This window comes from Eulemur rufifrons, chromosome 18 (assembly GCF_041146395.1).
Source record: "Eulemur rufifrons isolate Redbay chromosome 18, OSU_ERuf_1, whole genome shotgun sequence".
Lineage (NCBI taxonomy): Eukaryota > Metazoa > Chordata > Mammalia > Primates > Lemuridae > Eulemur > Eulemur rufifrons.
In genome coordinates, this window is record NC_091000.1 from 12,825,947 (window position 1) to 12,845,149 (window position 19,203).

General features: G+C 39.2%; 1 protein-coding gene across 1 annotated transcript in view; it reads right to left on the reverse strand.

The window, feature by feature from the left end:
* The window catches only part of IRF2 (interferon regulatory factor 2), a 142,559-nt gene extending 128,058 nt beyond the window's left edge, over positions 1-14,501 (reverse strand). The window contains exon 1 of the mRNA XM_069493170.1: positions 14,146-14,501. The gene's annotated coding sequence lies outside the window, so the exon portion shown is untranslated. The remainder of the gene's footprint in view (positions 1-14,145) is intronic.
* Between the last annotated feature and the right edge of the window lie 4,702 nt (positions 14,502-19,203).

Below are 19,203 nucleotides of genomic sequence, written 5' to 3' on the forward strand. Positions count from 1 at the left end.
ACATGTGAATGTATATATAGACACATACATATCTAGTATATATATATATACTTAACATATGTAGGGTATATGTATATTATGAATAAACATATACATGCATATATATACTAATGTACACATATACATATGTGTATACACATACACATCTCCTACTGGCTCTGTGTCTCTGGAAAACCCTGACTGATACATGGGTAAGAAAGTTCTAGGCACAGGGAACATGATAGCAAAGATACCACATACCACAATGACACTGCTAGACATTGGCAAATAACCATGAACAAGACACACGTAACTCCTACCATCCTCAAGCTTAGAGACCAGTGAGAGACACTGTGGACTGACCCATTTACCTTCTCCCAGACTCCTGGGCCCTTATCAGATTCACCTGCTTCACTCACCAACCATGGTCACTGTTTCAACTCTTCTTTTAACTGGCATTTCTAGTTGCCCTGGCCTTTCATTACACTTGCCACGTTATTGTTACCAACTCACTTTGGGGTGATTGTGGATTTTAGGAACTGTGTTCGCATACTTTATTTTGAAGTGCCTTCACAAAAACTCAAGCGGGGAGGACAGGTAATATGATCCTTATTTTACAGATGAGGAAATAGACTCAAAGAGGTAAACTAACCTGTATGAAATTAGAGAGTCAAAAAATGGAAGAGCTGGGTTTCAAGCCACCATTCCATCCTTCTCAACAACACATTTTTTAAAAAGTAATTTATGATCACCTCTATTGCTCACCTTCCAACCACCATTCACTTTTCACCCCATTTCAATCTGACATTCCCCTCACTCCCGTACTCAAAACATTTTGCTTTTGGGGGGTGGGGTGAATTTCGTAGATTCCCATGAATTACATACATTTGGGCGTCAGACGGTGTGTTAAGACTTCTCATTTCCTCTTAAAAATAGGTACTTCCCCAGGATAGCCTTCAAAACAAACACATTAACAAAAATCAGTCAAAAAGAACATCATGGGGATCCTGGGCCCAACGGTAACAAAGTCTGAAGCTACCTAGGAACAGTGCTGAAAGGAAGCCTGCATGAGTTTCCAGGGAAAAATATCTAACTGCCTCCTCTCTGATCTTCTAGTTTCCTACTAAAACCTCTGAAAAAGAAGTCGCCACACCAATAAAATCCAACTAGCATTGCCAACCTCTCTCTCAGTCTGGGAGGGATTTCCGACAACTCCACAGACAGTGTGACCGCAGACCAGAGCAGGCCACCTGTGCAGGGCCCACCGAAGGCAGGAGCAAAGACCCCTCTGCCGGTGCAGAAAAGCAAGGTGTGTGCGCACCAGGACACTAGACAGCCTGCTCTAGTGGGCTGCCGCTTTCTTTTGTGACAGGAAAGCAAAAGCTATTCCCAATGCCTTCCCAAGCGGCCCACAAACCTTCTCCACCTTGAACTTTCCCCAGGCTCTGCCGAGCCACTAATACTCAGGGCACGCCGCCCGGCAGGAAGTAGGGCAGCGCTGGCGGCGGCGGCGCGGTGCGTTCTGGGAGTTGTAGTCCGCGCTCGGAGCGCGCAGGTGCAGTGGGGAAGGAGGGGAGCTCCGACGCCTCGCCAAAGGAAGAGTGCAGTTGTTCGTAGACGGCTTACACAGTCGTTTCTCCGTATCCACGGGGAACTGGTTCGAGGACCTCTGCTGACATCAAAATCCGCGGATACTCAAGCCCCTGATATAAAATGGCGTAATATTTGCATATAACCTACGCACATCCTCCTGTACTTTAAATCATCTCTAGATTACTTACTATATCTAATACAATGTAAATGCCATGTAAATAGCTGTTATACTGTATTGTTTAGGGAATAATGATTAAAAAAAAAAGTCTGTACATATTCCGTACAGAGGCTTTTTTTTTTTTTTAATATTTTGGATCCTCGGTTGGTGGAATCCACCCAGGCGGAACCCAGGGACAGGGAGGGCGCGCAGTACTGAGCGTGTCGGAAAGGCAGGCGCCGCGGGTTGCAGACGTCTCATTTCACAGGGCGAGGGTCATCTCCACGGTTGCTCGCGACTCGGGGAGACCTGGTTTGGGCACGGTGCGTGTCGGCCTCTGAAATGGACTGAGATAGCCCCCAAGTGGACAGAGTGCGGCGAAGGCCAGTCCCCACGATGTATTTACAAACAGCACTATGCAAAACACTGTAGAATCAAGGAAGGCAAGCCGTCCCAAAGACTCAGAGAAAGAACAAACCTCCATATCATTCACCTTAGGAATAGAACATTTTTAAACAATTTTGGCTTCTTTAAAAAATATACCAAAAAAAAAAAAAAAAACTCCACAAAAATAAAGACCACCAACCCATATTATGTATGAGACATGAGGGCAAAGGAGAAGTATGGCAAAGTTTGGAAGCATATGCAGCAAAATGTTAAAATTAATTTTCTTTGGATAAGAGGATTATATTTTTTATTCTTTTATGTATTTTCTTAATTGTTTACAAGGATGGAATATTTCTTTTGGTATAAAATATTTCAAGTATAAAGAAAAACATATAGAGCCATTTTTTAACACCCTCGTATCTACCACAAAGTTTTGTCATATTTACTTTAGGTCCTTCCTCTCTCCCTTCCTCCCTTCTTTCACTCCTTCCTCTCTCTTTCTAAAAAAAACAGAAAAAGAAAACATTACAGGAAAAAAAATACCTTTACAAATAGAGTCCTTTATGTAGTCCTTTCTCATCTGCAAAAAAATAGACACACATACACACACACATAGATTCTGCCGAGTACATATATATCTATGTGTATACATACACATATACATACCCATATATATCATATATGGGTATATATGGGTATCTATAATATATATATGTGGCATGTTTTTCAGGAATGGTGTCATACATACTGTATATATGTATCATTCTGTAATTTGCTTTTCTCACTGCTCTGCATCCTGTTTTTGAGATTCATCCAAAAACACCATGCATGTAGTTCTAATTCATTCATTTTAATTTCTGTATGCTATTGCATTGTATATCAATGACACAATTGATGCAGTGTTGTTGAAAGCAATGTTGTCATGCACATTCTTAAACACATGTGCAAGAGTCTCTCTAGGGTATTCACCTGAGAATGAAGTTGCCAGGTCTTGGGAGTATACATATTGTCAGCTTCACCAGATGCTGCCAAATTGCTCTACCAAGTTTTTGCGCTCATTTTGATGCTACCAGAGTGCTTGTGAGTTTGCTATGATCCACATTCTTGCCATCACTGAGTGTTGTAACTTCATTATTGTTACCGTAATAGACTTACAATAATATCTACTTATTTAATTTGCATGTACCTGATTTTGTCAGAATTTTTTAACTTTGAAAATGTGGCTTTTATTCATAGTCTCCTTTTTTTTTTTTTTTTTGAGACAGAGTCTCACTCTGTTGCCCTGGTAGGGTGCCGTGGCGTCAGCCTAGCTCACAGCAACCTCAAACTCTTGGGCTCAAGGGATCCTCCTGCCTCAGCCTCCCAGGTAGCTGGGACTACAGGCACGCACCACCATGCCTGGCTAATTTTTTCTATTTTTAGTTGTTTGGCTAATTTCTTTCTATTTATAGTAGAGGCTGGGTCTCACTCTTGCTCAGGCTGTTCTTGAACTCCTGAGCTCAAGCAATCCTCCCACCTCAGCCTCCCAGAGAGCAGGATTACAGGCGTGAGCCACCATGCCCGGCCTATTTTCTCCTTTTGTTCAACTGTATTTGGTACATTTTCTACAAGAAATTTGTTATTTGTATACTATAATAATTTATTTTATATTTAGATTGCATTTAGATAATGGTGTCTTGTTCTTGACAGTCTCTATAGATTCTTTGGGATGTTTTTATATAAACAACCATGTCATCTACAAACAGAGACAGTTTTATTTCTTCATTTCCAATATATATTTTATATATTTTTATTGTCTTATTGCAATAGTTAGGACCATGAATATATTGTTGAATTGAAGTCATGAGTGGACATCCTTGGCTTCTTCCTATGATATTAGGAGGAAGCAATCAGTCTTCACCATTAAATATGAATCTAACTATAGGATTTTTTTTAATAGAGACCTGTTGTCACATTTAATATGGTCCATTCTATTCTTATGTTTCCAGGAGTTTTTGTCATGTATGAGTGTTGAATTTTGTCAATTTCTTCTTTGACATATATTGAAATGAATGTATGTTTTTTCTTTAGTTCATTGATATGGTAAATTACACTGCTTGATTTTTAGATGTCAAACTGGCCTTGCATTCCCAGGATAAACCCCAATTGGTCATGATATATTATCCTTTTCATTCCTTGCTGGATTTTATTTGCTAATATTCTGCAGTGGATTATCATGTCTGTGTTCATGAGGGATATTGGTATGTAGTTTTCTTTTTTGTAAGGTTTTGTTCTAGTTTTGGTATCAGAGTAATGTTATTCTCATAAAATAAGTTAGGACATGTTCCTTCCTCTTCTGTTTTCTCAGAGAATTTCTGTAGAATTGGCATTATTTTCCACCAGTGAAGCCATCTGTGATGATTAATTTTATGTGTAAACTTGGCTAGACCATAGTACCCAGATATTTGGCCAAATGTTATTCTATATGGTTCTGTGAAGGTATTTCTTAAAATGAGATTAACGTTTAAATTAGTAGACTTTGAGAAAAGCAGATTTCCTTCCATAATACAGGTGGGCCTCAGCAAATAAGTTGAAGACATTAATAGAAAAAAAAAGACTGACCTCTCTGGAAGAAGAGAGAATTCTGCCAGGAAATTGCCTTCAAACTGAACTCTAATTCTTTCCTAGGTCGCTAGCCTACTGGCCTACACTACAGAGTTTGAACTTGCCAGTCTCCAAAATCAAGTGAGCCAATTTCTTAAAATAACTCTCTTTCTCATTTTCTCTCTGTCTTGCTTTCTTTCTCTTTCTCACTCCATACACACACACACATATACACATACACACACATCTTATTGCTTGTGTTTCTCTGGAGAACCCTGACTTATATACCATATAAGCTTAGAAATTTTTGGTTGAAGATTTTTAACTATAAGTCATTTTCTTTACTATTTATAGAACTATATTATTTCTTCTTGAATGAATTTTAATAGTTTCTGTCCTTCAAGAAATTTGTTCTTTCATCTATGTTGTGGAATTTATGGACATAAAGGTATTTGTAGTAGTCCCTTGTTATCTTGTTAATGTCTGTAGGTTCTGTAGCAATATTCCATATTTTATTCCTGATCTTGGTAATTTCTGTTTTTTCTTTTTTTCCTTGGTCAGTCAGGCTGGAAGTGTGTATTGATTTGTTTCAAAGAACCACTTTTTGGTTTAATTGATTTCTCTCTCTTTTTTTCTGTTTTTATTATCAATTTCTGCTCTCTTTTTTCCTATTTGTTTTCTTTTAATTTATTCTTCTTATTCTTGCTTCTTTAAGTGGAAGCTTGGATCATTGATTAAAAACCTTTCTTCTTTTCTAATATAAGCATTTAATGCTATAAATTTCCCTCTGAGCACTGCTTTGGGGCATTCTGTTAATTTTGATATGCTGTGTTTTGAGTTTCATTCAATTCAAATTGTCTTCTAATGTTTCTATGACTTCCTCTTTGACCTATGGGTTACTTGGGAATATGTTATTTAATTTATAAATATATTTCTGTGAGCCATTATATATTTTTTAATGTAATTACTACAGAAGTTTAACTTATCCTAACTAATACAGTCACTGTCCCTCTTTATCAAGGTATCACTTAGGCTGTTGGATTAAATCCTCAAGTACTTAAAAAGATTATGTCATATGTTCTGAGATTTGAGATTTAAGGAAATGTATTTATATAATCTTCACATACAGTATCTTATCTGATATTGCCTTAAATAACTCTTCATACTCCCCCTTTCTTTTCATTTTGAGTCTTGTTCCATTACTATAGGCCTGTCTTTTACTCTTTTGAGGTAAACCTTTTTCTTTTTCCTTCTGAGTCAGTACTTTCAGGATACTTTTCTTTATCCTTAAAATGCAGGCATTTTATAAGGATATATAAAGGTAGAGTTTCTTATTAATTTTTTTATGGAAAATTGGCCTTCCAATCTGCAGGATTTTATTTTTTTTCAAACTGTTTATAAGAGCCTTAATTTTTACTTCCCTTTTCCTAATTTTGGGATCTTCAGGAATGGTTTTTCTTTGTTTTGCAACTAATCTCTATGGTTTTTTTCTGTATTCTTGGAGAGTTTGTCAAACTTATACTCTATGAGATTAATCGAATTTCTTCAATGTAATTCAATTTTCATAAAAACTCTTTACATAACTCACTTTTCCCCTCTTTACTTTTTTTATTACTATGTAACTTATACACAGTAAAGGACGTACCTATAGGCAACTGACCCACATAGCAAGATATGACATTTCTAGCACCCCAGAGCCTTCTTCAAGCCTTTCTAATTTGTGTCCCAAAAGATACCACTCTTCTGCCCTCTATCACCTTAGATTAATTTTGCCTGTCCTCGAACTTCATAGAATCAAATAATACGTACTCTTGAGTGTCACTTCTTCAGACATGACGTTTGTCTAATTCTTCCAAGTAGTTACTTGTGTCTGTAATTCATTAGTTTTCATTGCATTTTAGCATTCCTTTGTAGCAATATGTCACAATACATCTATCCATTCTACTCTTGATACGCATTTGGGTTGTTTCTACTTTTTGTTATTTTGAATAAAACTATGAACATTTTCCTATTCTTAGGAAATATAAACACTCAATCCTATTGGGTAAATATCCAATAATAAAATTGCTAAATTGTAGTGTACAGCTAATGCAACTTTAAATTCAGTTGTTATTGTTGTTTTTCTTGTTCTCAATTTTACTTAGATTCTTGTTAAATTTCAGCCAGTTCTTATCTAGACCCACAGTTTTGTTTGAGAGATTAATACATGTGTAGATGACCAAATTTTGTGCAAATTATTTCCATATGCTCTGTATTAAGTGGAAAATTCCTCACAGATTCTAACAAATAGTGGTTTGTTATGTTTTGCTTCTAAGGTTACAGTAACTTTTTATCTTTCTATGAACTTTCATTATTATTGTACTAGCACCTTGGGAGATGGCTAACTGAATCATTTTAAACCAAAAGTACATTTTTGTCTTCCTGCCTGCAGTGGAAAAAATGTTTATGCTTCCCAGTATTTCCTCCTTGCCTTTCTTCTCTTGCAATTCTTTACTCTTCCCTGGGTGATTTTCAACTACTTTTTTAGATTTTGCTAAATGTTGATGAACTCTTACTCCATATCTGCAACCCTGATATTCTTGCATGTATATCCACATGCCTTCAGAACAACTATCTCCACATTTCTACAGGCCTGCCCGACTTGTCCAACTTATCAGACCAATGTCATTATCTTCACTCCTTTGTTTCTTGCTGTGATTGACTTTATTCATAAAAACCAGCTATCCATTAATCCAGGAAATGTTCCAACTTTCTCTCTTTTACAATTCACATCCACTAAGTTCAATGAATTCCATGTCTTAAATAGATAGCTCTTCATACTCCCCCTCCCTTTTCATTTCCCACTACCATTGCCTTAGTTCAGAACCTTGCCTACACTATTGCACTAGCCCATTTATGCTTTCTGCTTTACACTATCTCAAGTCCTCGATAACATCCTTGCCCAGGGGTGTCTCTAACCTACCTGCCTCTCCAGCTAGCTCTTCCACTCATTCCTACCTCATTTCCTATGTCCCAGGTGCACTAAACTAGTAACAGTTCTTTGGACAAATTATATTGCTCCATAATTCCATGTCATTGTACATTCTTCCCACTCTGCCCTAAATGCCTCTCTCCCACCATTCTCATCCCTCCCACTCAACTATTCCATTACCATCAGATAAATTCCTGTTCCTTTCTGGCTTCCCAGGGGCTTGAGTTTCCTATTCTATACTCCTATCAAATTGAATTTCATTTATTTACGTGCTTCAAATCCCCCAATTCAAAGATATAGATTGGCTGAGTAGATTTAAAAAAAAAAAAAAAAAGACCGAACTATATGCTGTCCATGAGAAACTTGTTTCACCTGTAAAGACACACATAGACTGAAAGTAAGGAGATGGAGAACAAATATTCTTTTTTTAAAATTTCAGAATATTACAGGGGTACAACTGTTTTGGAGCTCAAACAACACAATAGCAAAAACAAACAAACAAAAAAACAAATTCAGTTAAAAATGGGCCAAAGATCTGAATAGATATTTCTCAAAAGACGACGTATAAATGGTCAACAAGTATATGAAAAAATGCTCAACATCCCTACTCATCAGGAAAATGCAAATCAAAACCACAATGAGTTATCATCTCACCCCAGTTAGAATGGCCATTATTAAAAAGACAAAAAATAATAAATGCTGGCAGGGATGCTGAGAAAAGGGAACTCTTCTACACTGTTGGTGGGAATGTAATTTAGTACAGCCATTATGGAAAACAGTATGAAATATTCTCAAAAAGCTAAAAATAAAACTACCACATGATCCCGCAATCCTACTACTGGGTACTTATCCAAAGGAAAGGAAAGGAAAGGAAATCAGTACATCAAAGAAATACTTACACCCCATGTTTATTGCAGCACTATTCACAATAACCAAGATATGAAATCAACTTAAATGTCCATCAACAGATGACTGGATAAGGAAAATGTGGTATAAGGCAGTAAGCTATGATTGGGCCCCTGCACTCCAGCCTGGACAACAGAGTGAGACCTTGTCTCAAAAAAAAAAAAAAAAAAAAAAGAAAGAAAAGAAAAAAAGATTTATTAGAAGATAAGGGGATTTCCAGTAAAGAAAAAGAAAAGAAAATGTGGTATATGTACACAATGGGATACTAATCAATCATAAAAAATAATAAAATCCTGTCATTCACAGCAACATGGGTGAACTGGGAGGGCATTATAGAGTGAAATAAGTCAGGCACAGAAAGATAAATACTGCATGTTCTTGCTCATATAAGGGAGCTAAAAAATTTTTGGATCTCATGGAAGTAGAGAGTATTGTGGGCATTAGAGGCTGGGAAGGGAAGGAGGAAGGGGAAAATAGGGAGAGATTGGTGAAAGGACAGAATTCCAGCTAGATAGGAGAAATGAGTTCTGGTGGTCTGCAACACTGTAGGTGAATATGGTTAACTATAATTTAGTATATTTTCAAAAAGCTAGAAGAGAGGATTTTGAGTGTTCACAACACAAAGAAATGGTAAATGTTTGAGGTGATGGGTATGCTAATCACCCTGATTTCATCATTATATATTGTATACACATGTTGAAATATCACTCTGTATCCTGTAAATATGTACAATTATTACATGGCAATTAAAAACAAAAGGGAAAATAAATTTAATTTAAATAGTTATATGTGTTTTATCTTTGTTAGCCTGCAGACTAATAAAGGTAATGTTTCAATCAGTGCCTGAATTCCAGTGCCTGGAATTTTAGTTATAAACAATGATTCACCTTAGGTTTGTAAAATGATTAAATGTACATTAATTATTGTTGTTTCATCAATGCTTTGCAAAAATAAGATAACCAATCATAGCAACCATCTCAAAAAATAAAAGCTGCTTTTGGCTTTATCCCCTTTTGGAAACAAAGATAGGAGAAAAAAAGAAAATGCATTTGGTATCACCATTCATACCTTAAGATAAAAACATTACTCATGCACTTCATAAGCTAATACAATTTCTTACAAAAACATGTTCATTGACTCCAAACAATTCTAAGTTTCGAGGTAGAAGATGATGTGGCATATAAAAAGTCTTAATAAATTTTGACAAGAAGGCCTTTATTTCTTTACATTAAATAGAAGGATCTCACAAGAGAGAAAGCCTACTACTTAAATAGAACATAGTTAAATTAGTCTTATTGGGACTGTGCTTTAACCTAATTAATTAGCTCCTGTCGGGAGGGGAAGAGTGGATTCTGGTAAGACAACCACTTGGGAATCTAAATCTGCAATCAAGGAATCTACAGTTGGAGCCAAAGGATAAGGCTATTACTTAAAAAAGTTGGATAAAACCTAGGAAATTCAGAGAAGAGAAAGCTGGAATGCTCTAAAATTTAGGTATAAACAAACATGGAGTCCAATTGATAAGGTTTTGTTTGGCCCCTCCAAATCTCATGTTGAAATTTAATCCCCAGTTTTGGAGGTGGGGCCTGATGGGAGGTGCTTAGGTCATGAGGGCGGATCCTTATGAATGGCTGGGTGCCCACCCACATAATGAGTGAGTTCTCCGCTTCATTAGGTAACACAAGAGCTGATTGTTTAAAAGAGCCTAGCACCTTTCTCCCCTCTCCCCTGTGCCTTTTCTTGCCATGTGACAGGTCTGCTTCCTCTTTGGCTTCTGCCAGGAGTAAAAGCTTCCTGTAACACTCACCAGAAGTAGATGCTGGCGCCATGCTTCTTGTACAGTCTGCCAAAGCATGAGCCAAATAAACCTCTTCTCTTTATAAATTACCCTGCCTCAGGTAATCCTTTAACACAAAACAGACTAACACACCAGTATAGAGTACCTGGCTTGTGATTTTTATTTCTTCAATTATTTAAGATTTGACTCTTAGTGGTATTTATATTATTGATATTACCATTCTACTATCACATTGGTTTATTTGGATTTATTGAATTCTTATATTAAGATAATTAATATTATACAATAAATAACTAATACATACATAAAATAGGAACAGGCAACTCTTCATTATCTGTACTAAGGGAGGGGAAGGCTGAGTAAAATCACTGAGCGCTATGACTCTCCTCCAGCTGAATGGAAGCATGGCCATGCTGCTAGTAGCAATGGCACCACGACCCTGACCCAGCTGTCAGCCAGGCATCTGAACTGCAGAGAATAGTTTCTGTCACAGATAAATGATCTAATGCAAAAGAAATTTCACATGAAAAAATCATGTTTTGACTATAACAACAGCAAAGTGTGAGTCTAATATAAATACTATGGCTATGGTGCCTTTTGCTTTTGAAAGTTCAGCAAACATTTACGGAGTGTGTACTATGGGCAGGGATTGTGTGCTGAATGCCAAGAAATGCGACTCCTAACCACTAGGTGAGGGCCCACTGCAAGGGGCCTGAGAGCCCTCTTTATGCATGCATTGATTTTCCCAGCCGGGGAATACTTAAAAGACAAGTGTCAAACCGTTCGCATGACTTTTTTGTTTTTAAAAGGGTCTCCACAAAACTGCTGTGAATCACAAAAACAAATAGGGCATGGTCTCTGCCCTTGAGAGCATATCATCTAATACATATTCTGATTATCATAATGATGCTAGTAAGTACATTGGAAATGATTATTTCAATTTAACAGAAAGGGAAACTGAGGCACAGAGAAGTTAAATAACCATTATTTCCAGGATAACATAAATGATCTTTGAATAACATACTAAGGACTCAGTTCTCCTAACTTAAGTCTACTTTTCTTTTCTCCCACTAAACTATTCATGTCTTGAGTTCATGGTATCTTTTTTATACAAGAAATCAAAGCACTTTGACCACATTACTCAATCCTTTTATCTGTGCCTAGTTACATTTTAATTCTTTTCAACACTGGAAATTGGAGATGATTTATATGGGGGCAATTAATGCAAGAGAGACTCCACAGAAATCCAGTCAGCAGATCCATACAAAGAGAAAAGACCTACCTTTAAAATACTGGTAAATAGGTGTAAATTTATGTATGTTTTCAGTTAAAATGTTTAATATATGTTTCCATTTTTCACCTCTCCACTTTTACTAACTTTTATGGTTAGACAACTATCAATGTCAGTCACATCAGTTAAGAGAGCTTTTACTGTGTTCTTTAACATAATTGAAAATAATCTTCAGGAACTGGGAAATCAGGATTCAAGGTCCCCCTGGATTAGAGAGTGAAGCCAACTACTGTGTTAGATGATATACTTAATTTTTGTTTCCATACTTGACTTTGCAGCAACTTTTTTGGGGGGCGGGGTAAATTCTGTTAAGAAATTTATTTTAAAAACTCAATCCCACTTTTTCAAACCCCAAGATAATATATGCCTTCCTAAAAGAGCATCAAGGATAGCTATAGATAAATTAATAACCTGAGAACCAAACTGAATTCAAATGAAACACTAGCTTTATTTCCATAATGCACCAGTTATTAAATTTATGGAATCCTATTTCAACAGCCTGAGCTTTAAACCTACGGAAGATTAGGCTGTTAATCTGATGGGTTCTGTATGCATGAAAACCCACTGAAATTTACCAATAAACTCAGCCTCACTAGTAAAAATGCAAACCAAAACAACAATAAAATGCCATGTTTTACCTATCAGATGAACAAACTTTTAAAAAAATATAACATTCTATGTTGGTTAGAATGTGGAGAAATGGATACTTTTCTACACTGTAGGTGGGAGGGTTTATTGAGTTTCCAAGGAGATTCGCCATGATATTAAATAAATAAATATCTTCAACTCAGAAATTCTTCTCCTTGTTATTCATCCTAGAGAAACACTTGCACGTGTGCACAAAGAGGCATGTACAGAGATTTTCATTGCTTCATGGTTGTAATCATAAAAGACTGAAAACAACCTAAAAAATCAGCAACAGGAGAACAATGCCATAAACCATGACACGTCTATAGGATGGAATATGTTGCAGCAATTAAAGGGAACAAGTTAAATCTAACAAGAAAAGCTCTCAAGGACATACAATCTAGTGAGCAGAAGGAGGATTGATCCGTGGGATAAAATACATTGCATGGTATGCTTTATGTCTCTGAAAAAAAAAACTACAATTTGTATGAACAAGAATATTAGTGCATGAAAACGCATTGAAAAGAGTCTGGAAGGATCTGCCTGAAACCAACAACAGTGTCTGCCTCTGGAGAGAGGATTGGAGTGATGCGTCCACAAGCAAGGAAGTCCAAGGACTGGTGGCCGCTGTCACAAGTGAGCAAGAGGCAGAGAGGAATCCTACCCGGAGGCTCAGAGGGAGCACGGCGCTGCTGACACCTTGATTTCAGACTTCTGCCTCCAGAACTATAAGACAAAAAATTCCTGTTGTTTTAAATCACCTACATTGTGGCGCCTTGTTACGGTAGCCCTAGGAAACTAACACACGTGGTGTAAGTACAGGTTGAGCATCCCTAATCCGAAAATACAAAATCCAAATTGCTCCAAAATCCAAAACCTTTTGAGCACCGACGTGACCCCACAAGTGGAAAATGCCACAGCTGACCTCATGTGACAGGTCGCCGTCAAAACACAATCAAAACTTTGTTTCACATACAAAATTATCAAAAATATTGTATAAAATTGCCTTCAGGTTATATGTACAAGGCGAATATGAAATGTAAAGCAATATTGTGTTTAGACTTGAGTCTCACCTACATACATCTAATGATTCATCATGTATATGCAAATATTCCCAAATCCAAAATCTGGAACCCTCCTGGCCCCAAGCGTTTCAGACAGGGGATACTCGGCCCATCCACCACGGCCAAGTGACATGACGGCACTGAACGCAGAGTGGGGCAGGGGTGTGGCCCTGTTCTCATGAGCCAGCGTGAGCCGGCGCCAGCAAGCACACCACCGAGCACAAGACTGGGGCCAATCCAAGGCATGGCGAGTTCTCAGTGTGTTGAGAGAAGAATTTGAGGTAGGTTTGACTGAAAACCCTCAATGAAGGATTATCAGTAGACAGCGTCTTATTTTGTGTGTGCTCTGCACCTTTTAAATCTCCATGTTGGGTTCAAGGAGCACTTTGACCTAATTCGGTTCTACAGGAGGAAATGCCTCACAAATGCCAAAGTACCTGATAGCTATTCAAACACCAACGACAGCGTGAGGACAAGCGGTTCAGGTGACCCTGCTGAGACTGATTGCTGTGTATACGCAGACTGCTTCAGCTAGTTTTAAAGCCCCTCAGCATTGGGACAAACACACAGTGGCACTGGACACAAATAGCAGTGTCGGGGCACCGGGGTCTTTCTGCGGAGCTTTCCCCTCTTGTTCCCATCCTCTTAGTGAGAAATTAGGCTTTGAAATCAGTCAGACCGGGCTCAAATTCCAGCTCTGCCACTTACAGTTTGTGTAACTCGGGACAAACTACTTAACCTCGATAAGCCTCAGTTTCCTGCCTGCGTAAAGGTGATGATAGCACTTACTGGGCAAGCGTGAGGACTGACGCACTTAACACAGGACCTGGCGTGTGATAAACACGCAGTAGTAACCCAGCTGTGCTGGCGACTCCCGGATGTGGAGTTTTGAATCCAGGAGGCCGAGCGGCCCAGTCGGAGTCCGGTGGCAGAGGGCGGCCCGTCCGGCCTGCCTGCCCAGAAGGAGCAAGTGAGGCGCTGGGTGCCAGGTCTCTGCCGGTGGCACCTGGAACTGGGAGAGCAGCTGCCTCCTCTCTGTCTGGTTTGAACCCTGCTTCCTCCCAAGGAATCTGAGGCCTGAGCTCACCCACCGTTATTCACCCCTGTCCAGGGCAAATGTGCAGTGTGGCGAGGAGGCAACAATGTGAAAGATCAGGATGGAAAACTCAAGAGCATTTCTGAGGAAGTCAGTGACGCCCTGTGTTTCTGTAGGCTCTGGAAGCCCGGCTCTGCCCGGCTCGGGGCAAGTGCAGCACATTAGGAAGGAGTCCCAGGTGGGGCTGCTTGCCAGCAGGTGGTGGCCATGTGATTACCTGAGAAGTACAGAGTTTATTTTATCTGATTACCAGGGAATTGCCTAAGAGACTTTATCTTTTCTAATCCTAGAGCATTGCTGAGGACACCTTTATTCTTATAGTTTAAAATGTAAAGACCAGGCCCAGGCGAGGTGGCTCACGCCTGTAATCCCAGCATTTGGGGAGGCTGAGGCGGGAAAATCCCTTGAGCCCAAGAGTTCAAGACCAGCCTGGGCAACATAGCAAGACCCTGTCTCTACAAAAAAAAGATTTTTTTAATTAGCCAGCCATGGTGGTGCACACCTGTAGTCTCAGCAACTGGAGAGGCTGAGGCAGAAGGATCGCTTGAGCCTGGGAGTTTAAGGGTGCAGTGAGCTATGATCGTATCAGTGCACTTCAGCCTGGGCAACAGAGAGAGAGACCTCGTCTCCGAAATAAATAAATACAATGTAAAGATGAGATGATGTTTGCTGTTGGGAGTGGAAGAGGGGAACATAAGGATGCATTATGGTTTTGTCAAATTTTACATATGCTTGAAAATATCCATAGTAAACACCAAAATCCAAGCCAGGCACAGTGGCTTGAGCCTATAGTCCCAGCTACTCGGGAGGTTGAGGCAGGAGGATTGCTTGAGCCCAGGAGTTGGAGGCCAGCCTGGGCAACATAGCAAGACCCCTGTTTCTAAAGTAATAATAATAATTTAGAAAGAAACAAAATTTTTAAAAAATTAATAACCAGGAATATTCCCTCTCTCTCTTTTACGAACCCCCTCACCACCACACAATACAAATAATGATTAAAATCTTTATCAAGCACTGTGTTTCTCATTGTCATAAATTGCCATGCAGGAGGAAGCATACAGACATAGCTCCATGATTCTTAACAAAGTTTCCTTATTTGTAAAGGATTAAAAAAAATAAAAAGATAGAGTGCTGTTCAAATTGACACATCAGGCTGTGTCCCTTCTCTGCTGAAACCCTTTGACAGTCCCCAAGGGTAATGTCCACTCCTTTGAAAGCAATAGCACTTCCTTTATGAGCAGGACCCAACGTACACATTTAGTCTCCCATGTGTGACCTTCCATCTCCTGTTCCCTCCCCTTCTCCCCCCAGCCACTTGGAATGACATGCCATTTCTTGGAGGCATCTGCCCTTTACCTCTCTTCCCTTCATCTGGGCTGCCTCCACTTTCTGGAATGCTCCTCCCTGCACCCTCCTCCCCACGTCCCTCCCCATCACCTCCTCATCCTCCAAGTCAGACGTAGAGCCTTGGCTCTTCTGCAAGGGCGTCCCGACCTCTTGAGCAGACCTCCTTCCCCACTTACGTTACACATGGTCATTCCCTCTAATTGTTTACATTTCTCTGCTCCAGGAGAGCTAAGCCTCTCAAATGCAGGGGTGATTTTGTTTTTTTCTCATCTCCCCTGTACTTGGCCCATAGTAGGTATTTTAACACCATTTAACAAAAACTGATGATTTATAATGCACTTGGTAGTTCATGAGGCTGTTTCAAGTATATTATTTCTACTGATTCTTGAAACAATTCAGTTTTTACCTATTATTAGCTATTACCATCATCCCCACTAGGAAACTCAGGTTCTTGGAGGGCAACTTGGCGTGAGCGGCTCAGCTGGCATGTGGTTGGGCCAAGGCCACAGAGCTTGGAGTCACTGATGACGAAGCTGAGAGACAGAGAGGAGCAGCCTAAGAAGGAACCTCAACAGACTACCAAATTCATGGGCTCTTTGTACCGACAGCCCTGCAGGGGAGCGGGAGGCCTGGGTATTTAGGCCTCGCTGGTTTTGAGATTTTGTCCTTGTTGGACCTCAGTTTTCTCATCTATAAAATGAAAGGGCTACACTAAATAAGGAATTCTCAACAGTTTTATATTTCCTATCCACTAATCTTTCTAATCCAGAGATTCCCTAACTTTCCTGCTTGCTGGTGTCCAGCAGATGCCTGTCTCCCTCAAAAATGTAACATACCCCACGGTGCCTCCACAAGTTTGCTGTGTCCCCCCAGGAGCTTCGGCACAGGGTTTGGGAATCACAGTTTTAATCGAAGAAACTGGGCTCTGCTCCGACAGAAATAAAAAGTCTCATTTCTAGAGAACGATGTTTATATGATAGCTATTTACATAAATTTCGAAGACATGAACTTATAATGGTATGATTGAGGGTGTACTATAATGCCATATTTTAAAAACATAGATAACTATTAATAGTCTGAAACATTGCTGAGAATACAGTTTACTGGTATTGTCATTATAGAGCGCAAAATAAATTCTAGTATTATTAGGAATACCATAGCACTGACTAACGCATACATGTAAAACTCATTCTATTAGAAATCGAATTGCAGTAATACTATTGACAATCACTTTATAGCTATCATTGTAAAGATAAATAAATACGTCACCAGAAAACATATAATGATTATTTAACCTTATTGTTGAAAAGCCTGTAATTGCATTTTACTGAAAAGCATTTCAGTTCTTGGGATAAAGTTTGAAAGAGAAACTGGAAAACCAGCTTTAACTTAAAAACAGTTTTATTTTTAGAGTTTGTCATCATATAAAAGTTATTCTCACATAGCTAAGCTGTTGGAAATAGGCCAGGTTTTGTGAAAGTTTTTCATTAATTGTTTCATGTTGTCTCTACTTTAACCCCAAACAATTACAAACTCTTCCTAAGCTGTTATAATGCTGGTTCCGCTGATAAATGAAATAAAATTCTCCCTCTTTAAAGTCCTAAGGCACAAAACATTTGTTAACGTTACCAATAGGAATGGATGGACATGGCTGGGCTGCCCAATGTTCTCCTATTCCAGGGTCATCTGCAAAGAGTGACCTACACCAAGGTGTCAGACGGCACACAGAGCCCAGAGCGTCAGGAGGGAATGTATAAAAACCCAGGTACTAGAGGGACTTGAGTGACGACTCTGTCGAGTATGGTCTGCAGGTTGTAGGATGTAGAATGTAGCTGGTGGGATAGAGGAAGAGAATTCGAAGAAATGTGCTCATCCAAGTTTGTTTTTATGAACTAGCCAAAAGGCCACAGATGGATACTGACGGCAGGTAGAAAGATCAGAGGACAAACAGCACTGCTGGCGTAGACACATGGGGACCGAGGGAGGATTCATTTTAGCTTTAATTTTAAAATAGATTGAATTAATTTTTATTTGATTTTAATTAATTGCTTAAAAGCTTTTAGTTTTTTACTGTGGTAAAATGTACATAGCATAAAATTTATCACGGTAACCAGATATCTTTGAGTTTATAGTTGTGTCACTCAGTATAACCACGGTGTGGTGGGGACCTCGTTTCCATCCATCTCCAGAACCTTTTCAACTTCCCAAACCGAAGCTCTGAAGCCGTTAGACAGCAATTCCTCCCTCCTCTCTCCCCCAGCCCCTGGTTACCACCGTTCCACTTTCTGTCTCTGTGAGTGTGACCACGCTAGGGACCTCACAGAAGTGGCACTGTGCAGTGTTTGTCTTTTTGTGTCTGGCTTCTTTCACTTAGCAGAATGTCAGGGTTCATCCCCATTATAGCATAGGTCAGAATTTCCTTTATTTCCCTTATATATGAAAGAGTCCCTGCTTTCAATTCTGGTGGGTGTTTCCCCTTAAGCAGAATTGCGGGCTCCTATGGTAATTCTATGTTCCACTTTTTGAGGACCTACCACACCGTTTTCCACAGTGGCCGTACCGTTGTATGCTCTGACCAGAAACACACCAGACTTCCAGTTGGGCCTTGTCCTCACCAACCCTTATTACCTTCTGGGTCTTTTTTTTTTTTTTTTTTTTTTTTTTTTTTTTGTTGAGACAGAGTCTCACTTTGTTGCCCAGGCTAGAGTGAGTGCCGTGGCGTCAGCTTAGCTCACAGCAACCTCAGACTCCTCGGCTTAAGCGATCCTACTGCCTCAGCCTCCCGAGTAGCTGGGACTACAGGCATGCGCCACTATGCCCGGCTAATTTTTTCTATATAGATTTTTAGTTGTCCATATAATGTCTTTCTATTTTTTTAGTAGAGACGGGGTCTCGCTCTTGCTCAGGCTGGTCTCGAACTCCTGACCTCGAGCGATCCACCCGCCTCGGCCTCCCAGAGTGCTAGGATTACAGGCGTGAGCCACCGCGCCCGGCCAACCTTCTGGGTCTTTACTAGCCATCCTAATGGGTGTGAAGTGATGTCTCATTGTGGTTTTGGTTTGTATTTTCTTCATGCTGTTGAGCATCTTTTCATGTGCTTGTTGGCCATTTTTGTATCTTCTTTGGAAAAATGTCTATTCGGGTCCTTTGCCCATTTTTAAATTGGGTTTTTTGTTGTTGTTGTTGTTGAGTTGTAGGAATTCTTTATATGTTCTGGATATTTATACCTTATCAAATGTATTATTTGAAACATTTTCTCCCATTCTGCAGGTGGCCTTTTCACTCTGCTGATGGTGTCCTGTAATGCACAAAAGTTGTTAATTCTGATAATGCCTGATTTACTTATTTTTTCTTTTCTTGCCCATTTTGGGTGTCAGAAAGCTTTTAGTTTTTAATTTTAAATA